The sequence below is a fragment of the Prosopis cineraria genome, unplaced genomic scaffold, assembly GCF_029017545.1.
Source record: "Prosopis cineraria cultivar Desert tree isolate PC_DT_omini unplaced genomic scaffold, ASM2901754v1 PC6, whole genome shotgun sequence".
In the NCBI taxonomy this organism is placed as follows: Eukaryota; Viridiplantae; Streptophyta; class Magnoliopsida; order Fabales; family Fabaceae; genus Prosopis; species Prosopis cineraria.
Window position 1 is genome coordinate 28,997,753 of NW_026555337.1, and position 9,267 is coordinate 29,007,019.

The window sequence follows — 9,267 nt, forward strand, 5'->3', positions numbered from 1 at the left end:
TCAACTACGATGCTCTGCACATATTCTTAACCTAGTTGTTAATGATGGTTTAAAGGAGTTGAAAGATACTTTTGAGTCCATTCAAAATGCTATTAGATATGTTCATTCATCTCCTGCTCACTTGCAAAGATTTAAAGATGTTTATGAATTAGAAATGTTGGACACAAAAAACATTGTTTGCCTCGATGTTAGTACTAGATTGAATTCTACATATTTAATGTTGAATGTGGCTTTGAAGTTTCAAAAGGCATTTGAAAGATTAGAGGATGAGGATGAAGATTTTGTTAGCTACTTCAACAAAGGTTCAAAGTGTCATGCTCAGAATGACGTTTCTTGTTTAGATAGTAGCATGGATGCCTATGTTTATAGGAAAAGTGCTAGACCTAATGACAGCATGGATGTTTTTGCTTACTCTAGGCAAGCTCCTCTTAAGCGTAATGGCCCTCTAAACAAACAAGCTTGGAATAAAGCACGGTTTTTTCTTAAGTTCTTAAAGGTGTTTTATTATGTCACTTTGCAATTTTCTAGCACATTGAAAGTTACTACACATACATGCTTCTATCAAATTGCTTTAATTCAAGAGTTGTTAGATGAGAATATTGAAAGTGATGACCCTCTTCTTAGGGAGATGTCTTTGAGCATGAAGAGTAAGTATGATAAGTATTGAGGGGCAGCAGATAATTTGAACCCTTTGTTGATTATTGCTGTGATTCTTGATCCTCGATATAAGCTTTCCTATATCAATCATGTATTTGATAAGCTTTTTCCTGCCCTTGACCTTTGCATGTCCATAAAGAACAAGGCAAGAGACACTTTGGATCGCCTGTTTGAGGAATACTCTGCGACAGTTGGTCCTGATACAAGTAGTTTTGGTAGTGTCAACTCTCTAAGTGCTCTTGACACCAATACTTCAAATGAAAGTAAAGGTAAAAAAGACCTTGGTTGTAGATGGTTAGCATCCCAGAAGCAAAAAAGCTCATCAGTTGATACTTAATCAGAGTTGGATAGATACCTTTCTGCTAGTACATTTGAGGACACCACTATTGATGATGATGATGATGATTTCGATATCTTGACATAGTGGAAGGTTAATTTTACCAAGTACAGAGTGCTTTCCTTGATAGCACGAGATGTATTGGCTATACCAGTATCTATAGTTACTTCTGAATCAGATTTTAGTACTGAAGGATGTGTTGTTGATGATTATAGGAGTTCTTTATCTCTTATGATGACTGAAGCACTCATTTGTGCCCAGAATTGGCTACTTACAGGGCAATCTCTCTCAGAGTTTGTCTCTATATTTCATGAGGTTGACAATTTTCAAGAGACTGATGATGTGGTTAATGTTGCAGGTAATATATTCAATTTTATGTCTCTTAATTTAATTTATATATTGCATTTTTACACTTACTAATCACTTTATATATGTGTATATGATTTTTTTTACAGATGCTTCAAGTGTTACTGACGCTAAGGAGATAATTATTTGAAGATTTGTTGAGTTTGTTTCTGTTGAAGCTAAGGAGATAATCACTTGATAGATGTAATGTAGTGTTGAACTTTATTGAGTATTTTTGTTGAAATTACATATTTAAATCATTTAGAGTTTGGATTGTAACTGAAATATTATTTTTTTGATGTTAGAAACTATTGTGGATTTATTATAATTATAAGTATTTTTATTATCTTAATTGAGTTTATTAAGTTGAAATGCATTATTGCTTATCATAGAGAAAAAAAAGGCCAAGTGAGTATTGGACTAATAAGACCAGTCTCCCAGTCCTATGGACCAAGTCCAGTCCTGTTAATCTCTGAGTTTTCACAGGACCAGACCGGACTACGGGTTGCCTAATCCATTCCTTTTCATGAAAAGGACCAGACTCTGGGTTAGGCTGAAGTCTAGTCCTGTCCTGTCTTTTGTGCAACCCTAATAGATATTGTGTTGTGTATGATATAAGTTTTTAAATTACATAAGGGTAAAATTATACTTTCGCTCCTAAAAAAAATTGCAACAAAGGCCCTTAGGCATGTAGTGCAATAACAGAATCTATTAGACTTGCAATATAATTTTTGTCTTTTTTCAGGCTTGCAATGTGATTCCCCCTAATTTTTTTGCAAACTCCTAAAATGACTTCGTTACCCTTAATGAGTAAAAAACCCTTAAAATGTAAGCTCATATGGACTCACACATGTAAACAAATGGACTATTTCTTATAAATAATTGATCTTTTTTTGTTATTTTTGGATCTTATGTTGTTAATTTTTTTCAATTAACTTGTAAATTTTTTTCTATTAAAGTATATGTGTAAACCTATACGAACTCTTCAGAATAAATAGAATTCTTGTTGTAAATAACTAATATGTGTCCCGTGTGATGCACGAGGTGTGAAATGATATGTAATAATTTAAATAAATAAATCAATAGATATAACTTAAATTATAAAATTACATTATTGTAAAAAAATCACATTTAAATTAAAGTAATTGATGTTTTTCATTAATAATAATAGGTTAAATACAATAACTATTTTCCCATTGAATGAACTTAAAAATTAAATCAATTTTTATAAAACATATTTAAATTATAAATAATATACATACATTGCACAATTAAATTAGAATTAAGAATTAAAATTAATTTTATAAATTAGATTGGGATAAAGATTATGTCTTTTTGCCACAATTTTCTTCACAAAAGCACGATTTGGATTTAAAATGTTATTAAACTATTTTTCATAATAGATAATAGATCATTTATTATTTTTATATTTATCATAGATTATTTATCTAATGCCATGATCCCTCAATTTTTAAAATTAAAAATAAAATTAGTATGATGGGAAGTTACAATAATGGGAGGGTAGGTGAAATAAATGGGAGAGGAATGAGAAAACAATATATCAATAAATCATTTTAAAAATAGCATGATAGAAAAAATAAAATATTGGAAGGAGTGGGGTCTGACAATTGTAGAAATAATATAAGGAATTATGATTTTAATATTGTAATATTTGAGAAAAGATAATAAAAAATATAATGTGCCAAATTGAAATTGCAGAGTTTATAAAATGATAATTCATATAAAGGACAATGTGGGATAGTGATACCTTCTAATTAGATTATTTATAGAGAGGATCCATAGTTTGAGGTTTGAGCTTTATACTTTTGGTTGGGTATATCTCGAGCTTCGAAAATACTTTGGTTATATGGATCAGACCATGGATAAGCCTATAGTTTTAGTCAGTAGTATAAAGTTGGAAGGAGTAATTAAGGGGGTTATAGGTCTTACATATTATCATATATTGCATATATCTGTCATGAATGATAGCTCCTAACTTGTTATGCTAATAGTGGAATAATAATGATGAAATTATATGGGATTAATGAGCAAATAGGACCTTGAACTATTACTTGAAAATCACTTTGGACCCTAAACTCTTAAAATATGCAAAATAAATTCTAAACTTTTAAATTCATAACAAAATAAACCTTGATCGTTAACTTTTTAATATTATTATTATTGTCCACATAGATACTATAACAATCAGGGTTAAATTCATAGAAAAATAAATCTTCAACAATATCTGCATGGGCTATAATGGTGTTAAAAAGTTAACGGTCAAAGTTTAGGGTTTATTTTACATACTTTAAGAGTTCAAAGTTCAAGGCAATTTTTGAATAAGAGTTCAGGTCTTATTTACTTATTAACCCAATTATATATCTACCTATAGGGTTATTTTTGCGTGGTTGTTTGCACATAACTACATCAATATTTTTCATAGGTGTTTAAACCATAATCAACTTTTACGTATAAATAATAGAATAGTAGATTTTTATACCTTATGCATTTAAAGAATATAAACAAAAACTTATTCCATATATGCTCACACAAATTATTTTGATTTGTTACGTTTGTGTTAATAATAAATATATAGAAAATTCTTTTAATCTAAATTGTGTTATTCCATAAAAAATTTATCATAAAAATATAAAATTTTTATTAATTTTTGCACCTTATATAAAATTTTAACATTTATAAATGAAAATTTATATGGCAAATGTTTTTCATCCTACATAAATAAATTTTATTAATTAAATTATAGGTCCCACAATCATTTTTTTTATCAATGATAAATTCTTTGCATATTTAACACCTATTATTTTTATTAAAAAATCTTATATTCGTTGCCCATTTTTATCATGAATTTTATATGATCTTTCAAAATATAAAAATCTTTAAATTTTTTACACATGGTCTAAATTTTTAACATTTATAAATGTAGGTCCTGCACCCACATCTTTTAATGATAGATCACACATCCACTTTTTTATGGAGTTCCACAATTATATTTATTTTTTATTTTTTTAAAAATCATCCATTAACTAATTTTAAAAAATTAATAAATGCAAACACAAAGTACTACGAATCTGTGAGTACGCTTATTTTGAGAGATTGTAAAAAGAATCCATGGAAGATCAAAGACAAACTCAAACAAATCATGCTTAGGGGGTATTGAACTCACAAGAGCATTAAAATGGCGTTTCAAGGCACAATAGATCACAAGGTTTTTTCTTTTTTACTTGAGAGTCAAATAAAGGCTTGCAATTCACCATTTTTAATTTTAAATCTCTTTTGAAGAAAACATCAAATGCCTTATCCACTAGATGAATTTCATATCACCAAGTTTTGAAACTTAAGACTCCCATATTTAGTAGGGACCATTGGCTATAACCTCTAGTACTAGCCATATCATTTTAAATATGTCATAATATTCTCATTATCCTACCCATTTGAATGCCATCAATTTGACTAAAATAATAAAATGCATAATAAAGTAGGAACTAGATGAATTGGGATTTGAAAAAAAAAATTGAACCTACTGTAGTGACTGGGAACTTCAACCTCTTCTCTGCTTTATACTTGAACCCCTTTAGACGTTTCTTGATTGTTCTCCTCTGGCTTGCTCCGACTATAAATCTGAGTCCCGTCTGGATGCTTCTATCTCAAAATACTCATTCTGCGTTGAACTCTGTGTCTCTTTACTTTTATCAATTGTTCTCTAGAGCTTGCCTCCAACTCTCTCTACCTTGATCTTTCCAGAAAGCTCCTTGAATCTCTTTCACTCCCCCCTCCTCCCTTGTGTCGAACTCAAAGGTTCTTATATAGGCAAAGGAGGTTGGATTTTTGAAAGTCATCATGAGTACTCATCGCCTCTGCTTCTCTAATTCCCCATATTTCAGCATCTCAGACTCATTTTTTGTCTTCTTTCTTTGTGTTGCTCACTACAAGTACATGGGTTGTAGTAAGTAATATAATGAAAGTAAAGTATCGTTTCCTCAAGGATTTGTTCAAAAACAATGATCAAATAAAAAATTAAGTAAATTCAATCAAGTTAAGCCACACATAGTTAGGTGAAAATGATTTTACAAATTAAATTAACACTAAAAAATAAAGAAAATTAATTAATTTACAAACTTCAAATACAAATTAGGACCTAGGATTATTTATCCCCCTTGTATTTCTTGACACCAAAATTACCTCCTCTCATAAATGCTGTTAATGAAAATAAGTGCTAATCTAGGGTTCTAAAAATACTTGGACAAGCTCTCTCAAGTCAAGAACAAGTGTTTAGTTAAATTAATTACCAATCTTTTATTACAATTAATAAAACTCAATTTTAAATACCAACTCTAATGTGGTTATACGAGACTAGTAAGTATATCTCTATCTTACTAGCAAAACCATTCATTCAACATGCAAATATCAAGTTCTTGCACAATTTTTCTCAAGTTCTACACTCAACCTAGCCCTCTCAAGCATCAATTAAGTTTACGCAACATCTAAATGGTGCCCAATTACTTAAAAGCATTAAAGAAAGAGTAAAATAAACACATATATATAATTAATCATAAAAAAGAGGAGGAACATAATGTTAATCCATACAAGTGTTCAAAATAATCTTATCGCAAAGAGTTTAGTTACTCATAAACATCAAAAAGCTACAAATACACAAGATATTCATAGCCATTACAAGATTACAAGAAGAGAAATGAAGAAGAAATAAATGAATTGAAGAAATGGAACTTCAAATCTCTTCAAAGCTTCAACTCTTTGACCCAACTCATCCAAAGTTCAAACCCTAACACAACAAAGCTCCTAAAGTGTCTTCAAGTGTGCAGAATGCCTTTTGGGTTGAGCTCTCTGAATATAAGTGTCCTACTCAATCAATTTCAACTTAATAAAATGCAGCGTTTTCTGACAGTGGTGAAAGTTGCAAACAAAAGTCACGACTTTAGCAGTTTTACATTGTTTTTGTAGCTAACAAAATTTATTCACTTTGTGCTTGATTTCTTCATCCAAAAACCTTCCAGAAACATCCACAAAGCTCTAGAAATGCTTCTAATCAAGTCTTCAACCAAAATAATACAAAATTAGGCTAAAAAAGATATTAAATCAAAGCCAAGAACACAAACCCAAAATAAAATGCACATTTTCCTAATTTGGGCAATAAAAACATATACAATTGAGCCAAAATGGATTAGAATCTAAAAAAAATGTGATGAAATAATATGAAATTCTAGAGGTTAAACTCTGCATCGCTGACTTCATGCCGCTCCAACCATACGTCTCCTCGCTTGCTTTCTCTCTTGGTTGTCTTTGTTTTGCTCTTCCTCTTCCTACTTGCGTGCGCCTCTTCCTTCTACTCTTCCTTTTTTTGCGTCCTTTTAGCCATCTCTGGCTTTTCTCTTTATGCTAAGGAAAGCATTTAGGGCTATGGTGAAACACTGAATCATCAGCATTTCACCCACCCCATTATTTTTTTTACTTTTTAATGTTTTTATGTTAATTAATTTTAGAAATTAAATTAAGAGAGAAAAAATATGATTTTGAATTAAAAAAGAATATCTCTTTCTTAAATGAAAAACAACAAGATTTAAGAAAAGAAATTTAAAATATTGAACTCTCAAAAAATTGATTCTTATGATTTTCGAAGTGTTAAGATAATTTAAAAGAGATTTTTTAAAGATTTAAGCAAGATTTTTTTTTCTCATTTTCAAAATTGATTTTGAAGAGAGATTAAATTTATTTATCTTCTTTTTTTATTATTTTTTTAAAAAATAATCCTAAAAAGGATTAAATTTTATTTTTTATAATTATTAGATTTTTTGGAATATAATTCTTAAAAGAACTAAATTTCATCATTTTTGTCACTTATTTAATTTTTTTTTGAAATATAATTCTTAAAAAAGAATTAATATTTCTTTTGGAAATTAACTCTTAAACATATTAGTTTATATATATATATATATATATTTTGGTTGTTTTAACTAATTAAAAAAAATAAAATCCTAGCTAATAGGAGATTACTTAGACTAAATCCTTATTTACTTAATTTTTTTATTTTATCTATATTATTAGAATTTCATTTTTGGTTGAACTTATTATTATTATTATATTTAAAAAATGTCTGGACAAAATATAGTGTTCACAATTTACCTTTTCTAAGTTTTGTTAGAGTAATTAATGCATATAATCATTACTTTCCTTAAGGCGCCAATAACATGCAAACCTGCAAAAAAGCATTGTTCTATTGCCTTAAAAGATGAAAGAGCTATGAGGACCCGAGTTGAAGTAATCAATGAAAGTTATGTAAGTCTAACGGATAAATCTCCAGAATCAATTATAAATTGGATGCATTTATAAGGAAGGAGATAAGAAGGGAATTTGGGCCAACCACCTGTATTCATTCTCTAACTACTTTTGATGAGTATATTTGTTTTTCTCTGTACTTTCATTGATTGTATATATACTCTTAGAGAGAGTTTTCAACAGCAGTAGTTCATCATTGAATTTCATCTATTCACTCCAATTTTACTTACTTGAAATGGAAGAACTTAAGTCTAAGGAGGTTAAGGGGAGTTGATATTAGTTTGTAAGAGGGAGGGTTATAGACTCAAGGAGGAGTTTAAATTATATTGTGGCAACCAAGAGCCTATCTTAATCTTGGTAGAGATGTGAAAAATCTCAAGAGTACTTTGAGGACTAGATGTAGGCTCAAGTGGTTAGAGTTAAATCAAGATAAAAACTCAGTGCAAAGCTTTGCTTCCCTTCTCTCAGTGTTGATTGGTAATATCATTCTTAACTTTATTTAATTCTTGCATTATTTCTTTATAAATTTATTTATCCCAATTCATCCCTGGTCTTTACAATTATCATAATGCATGGGTTAAAAAAGATTCAAAAACTTGGGATCCCAAGAAAAACGTTTTTAAAATTCATTTGAGTTTAAATTATAGTTTAAAACTAATTAAATAAGATAATGGAAGCATAAGAGCCCAAAACATACATAAGAAATGCAAAAGAAACAATTTTAGAAAAACTTTCTAGAAAAATCATACAGAGGCCTGCATTGCGGCAGATTGCACAAAGGGAAACGTCCCTTTCTGTCCCTTACACAATGGCACAATTGTCAATGCACCGTAGTGCGTAATTGTTGTCATGACAACATTTCATGCGAACTTTCGAAGCACGGTGTTTTGTTGTCCGACGTCCAATTTGAGTAATTCAAGTATTTACATGTAGCTCTTAGAGACATTTAGCTATTGGCACCAGTTTCACCTCTAAACATCACACTAAAGAAAATTTGGACACCTAAACCCAAAATGATGCATTTTCTTTTTAAAACCACAACTCAGGTGTCCAAACTTATATACCAAGGGCTAATAACAGTGGAATCGCTTGACCCAATTTAAATGAACCACAAACAACATATACATGCATTCAAACCACAACAACAACATCCCAGACAAGATTTGGCCATCTGAACCGTAATTTAGCATAAATCTCACAAGGGGTAACAAACATACAATAATCATTCCAACAGCCAAACAACCACGTGAATCAACACAAAATAACACTTGTATTAGTATCTCAAACTCACAGCCATTATAACATAAACCCAACATCCCAAGCCGAGATACCCTACTTCATAACAGAATTCTTGCAAGTGTTTCTCATAATAACATATGATTCCTAAGTTGGCATATGCATATATCATTCATTACAAAACCAAAAAAAATAGAAAGGACTATACAAATACTAGCTAGTCCCTTCGATGTTCAGTCGCACCTTGTAACGTCATCCTCAACATTACCAAGCACATAGAATACTAAACATGAAACAACGTTATGATAACTGAGATTACATTAATCTCATAAATAGTTATCATAACCCAAGGGTTAAAAGAATATTTTAAAAAAATGAAA